At 32.3% G+C, this 3,992-nt stretch overlaps 1 pseudogene; it reads left to right on the forward strand.

The window, feature by feature from the left end:
• Window positions 1-254: 254 nt before the first annotated feature.
• LOC149173275 (large ribosomal subunit protein eL36z pseudogene) lies at window positions 255-645 on the forward strand (annotated as a pseudogene).
• Window positions 646-3,992: the final 3,347 nt, after the last annotated feature.

Below are 3,992 nucleotides of genomic sequence, written 5' to 3' on the forward strand. Positions count from 1 at the left end.
TGGAATATCATGTAAATTGTAAGATTCAAAGTTCAAATGTGTTTATCCAAAAAAAAATATACATTATTTTTTTGTTAAACATGTAATTTTTTTAATAACGTCTAAGACGTTCTCCTTTGAGAAGAACTCTCTTAGCTGTCACTGTTTCTCATTGTGAAATCGTAGATTTGTGTGTTAGATGATTAAAATAATTTGCATCGTTGGATCATATTAGTGGTGGAGATCTAAAAATAACTGTTTAGAACTACCCAACAATGATATGGGAGCGAGATGATGCAGTAAGTAGAATATTTTACTAGGAACAATCATGGCACTACGCAGCCAAAATCGGGGATTTTTGTAGGCCTCAACATAGGGCATAGAGTCACCCAGCATGAGCTCGCGCCTCACCCTTCTGCTAATAAAGGGAAGAGTAGCAAACGAAAGGACTTTGTGATGAAGTTGATAAGGAAAGTTGCAGGTTTTTCTCCTTACGAGAAGTGGATCACCAAGCAATTGAAGGTAGGGAAAGATAAGCGTGCTCTAAAAGTGGCAAAGAAGAAGATGGGAACCCACAAAAGGGCCAAGAAGAAGCTAGAGGAGATGTCCAACGTTATCAGGAAGATGAGGGTTGCTGGTACCACTGAGAAGAAGAAATATTTCTAGATTTGTTGTTGTGCAATTTTTACATCTTAAAGTTCAGCTATGTTTCTCCTAAGTTTGAGAGAAGTAGAATATTTTACGAATCAAGAGAAAAATTTCAACATGTGTTTGGCGCTATGGAACAGAGGCATGGGCACAGGAATTTCATTGAAAATGTCTTTTTTTGTGTTGTTTATCAAAAAATGTTTTTAATGTCGATGATGCAAATGTTGGACCAGGGCTCCCTAAATGGACCGAAGAACACTTAGACCGCCCGCACTATAGGCAACAGAGGTCATGATACCAGCGAAGTTGAGTGGGAAGTAGGTGAGGAGAACGCAAAGTACTATCTACGGACACTACACTATAACCTACAAGCCTTGAACTTGCGGGTACCATCTACGAGACTCTATGACTTGTGAGCGAGATGGCAGAGGTATGTTTGGGAAAATGCCTTTGCTTATGTTGTCTATCAATTGAAAGTTTGATCAAATTCAAAAGAAGTTTTATCTTGGAAAATACCTATAAAAGTGTTAGTATTTAGTTTTGGCTTGGAATTGTTATTTTGGATAGAAGTGAAATTGGCTATGTTTAAATTGTATCCTAGTAGCTAATCATTGCATAAACATCTAAAGCAAATATATGGTACATTAGATTTTCAATAATGATATTGGAATTTTCATTGTTCACCTCTGCATTTTCTCAATATTTATTTAAGTGCTATTGTGCTTAAACTCAAAAACCATTTTTATTTTTGAAAATGTCATAAAAATTATCATGGTTGTTAACAATTTTTATCTTTGAAAACGTCATAGAAATTATCATGGTTGGTAACGATATGGATATCGAAAGTTGATATTTGTATATAAGGGATATTTACTTAGTTTGTGTTGTATTTTAGCAGCTAATCCTTTCATAAACATATGAAGCAATTATATCCTCTAATGGGTTTTGAAGAACGATATTGGAAATTTCAAGTCTTCTTGTTTCAATGACATTTCCTTCGTATTTTCCGCATAGTTATTTCTCTACTATTCTTTTGTGTTTTTTTTGTTGGAGTGTAATATAATGGCCATCTCATAATTTTCGGCAGTCATATTCAGAAAAAATCTGGCAAGGATTTTTGTAAATCCAAGTTATAGTTGTTAAACTTCAAAATTTTAGGTGTTGTAAACATTTTTTTATGGCGCTGAATCCATTTCCACCATCAAAAACACGATTCAAATACTGCCTCTACAAATTTTTTGTAATTTTTTTCATGAATTCCGGCCACTTTAGACTCAACAATTCCTCTATCTCTGTAAACGACTCCAAATTAAAGTACCTTCAGTATTATTACTATAATTTGCAATTTCATGTTGTGTTTTATGTTATTTGTCATTCTCGAAGTTCATGTCAATTTTCATAAATAAGAATGAGTGTGAGAAATATTATAAATACGCTCACTTTAATTCGGCACGGTACCAAATATCATGTGTAAAGTAACTCATTTTGGTTTTTGGAGATAGCGATTGCTAAGTATCTGTTCACTCAAACTGTGAGCAACCGCGGAGGAAAAGATCCATTTTTAGTGGTTAACCACATATCAAAAAAAGAGTTTAGTTTGCTGAAAAAGTTTAATGTTTTGGAAAGTTAGTTGGTTGATTCCTATTTATATTATTATTGAATAAACTTTAGATTAGATAATTATGTGCTTTCAAAGTTGGTAAATGGTTTTAATGCTATTATGATTACATGGATTTGGTTTTAATATTATCCAGGTATATATGGATCTGTTTAATGTTAAGGCATAAAGTTTTGGATAAGTAGTTATTAGTGGAAGTTTATTTTTGATATTTAGAATTTTATTTTTTATATATAGTTTTTGGTTTTCAGATTTTGTAGTTGATATTATTAAATTTTAGTTTAACATTTTCACTTCTATTAATAAATTTGATAATTTTGTTTCTTATTATTTTAAAATAATAATAATAATAATAATATGTTTGAATAGATATGAGAATTATGCTCTCATTTTTTACTATATTGAATTTTAAAGAGTCGATTTTTTTTATTTTTTTCCTCGTATCGAATCGAATTCTAACTTAGTAACTATGATTTAAATCATTGAACGTGCAAATTCTTATAATACTTTATTGCAATCATGTGGTTGTGTGAAAGATGATGATATGCTCATAGATGGCTCAAAAATCATTCTCTTTGGTTATAGACACCAAATAGTTGCAAGAAGTAGCAAGAGATTAAAACTACATGAAATGTTGTGGATAAGACACTACATGAAATGTTGTGTATAAGACACTTCCTGGCAAGGCTCAAGATGACCATGACCAACCTCTCCCCCTGCAAATGGTTGGGTCGTAGGTTAGTTGCATGTATAAGCACGGGCCCTTTCTTTATGTTTTTTTCTTTATGAGTTGAGATTACATGATGAGGGTTGTTTTGGCATAAAGTGGTCCCAATTTTTTTAGATTTGGACCTACTAATACGGGTTTCCTACGTTTTTTGTGTTAGAACATGGATTTATAAAGAACATGTATTTATTTTTACCATTAAAGAAGTTTGTAATTCTTAGATTTTCCTTTGAGGCAGTATTGCACAAGTTCTAGGATTGCAACAGATTTAAATGGATTACCTTAAACCATTGAATATGGGAATAATGAAAGGTGTTCACTGTTTGGCACATTGGCTTCATAGGTATTCTAAACATTTTGCATTGCCACTAAATAGAAAAAGTTGTGACAATGAAACAATGTGTTGTCCTGAAAAGGATTGCTTCCTGCCTTTCGTGAATCAAAATGAAACAGTTAAAACTAAAATGAAACAATCAAAACTAAATTCTCATATCCAATTTGGTTCCATTTTCATATGTGAAATATCCATCCAAATGGATTGAATTTCAAAATTTTTGTAGAGTAGCTACCCTTCTGACCTGGCACCTAAGTCAAATGAAATTTGTTGTGTGCAATGCAACCTTGTGGGGATTGCATCATGATGCACTAACAAAAATACAATGTTAAAAGAAATATGCCAACATGTGGTGTTGGTTATACTTTTTCATATGTAAAATAGAGTTTGATGGTTCGAGAAATAATACAAAGCAATTCAATGGCTCTGTCTCCATCATTGTGAAATGACACTAAATCATTGCAGGCGACCCCAACTCAAACTCCCAATTCTAGGAATCGTTTGAATTTCATGTCTCTTCCAAGAATATCTCCTTCACCAAACAACAGTAGAGGTACCATCACATTCAAACCCTTGTAAAAATGGCAAAGTCAAATGAAATTTAGATATTTGCTAAAATATAAAACCTATACACATCAAAATAAGAGTTGTGCTAAATTAAAATGAAACAATCAAAACTAAATTCT

This window comes from Pinus tabuliformis, chromosome 4_2 (assembly GCF_031772625.1).
Source record: "Pinus tabuliformis cultivar Carrire ecotype Pingquan chromosome 4_2, CPIR1, whole genome shotgun sequence".
NCBI lineage: Eukaryota > Viridiplantae > Streptophyta > Pinopsida > Pinales > Pinaceae > Pinus > Pinus tabuliformis.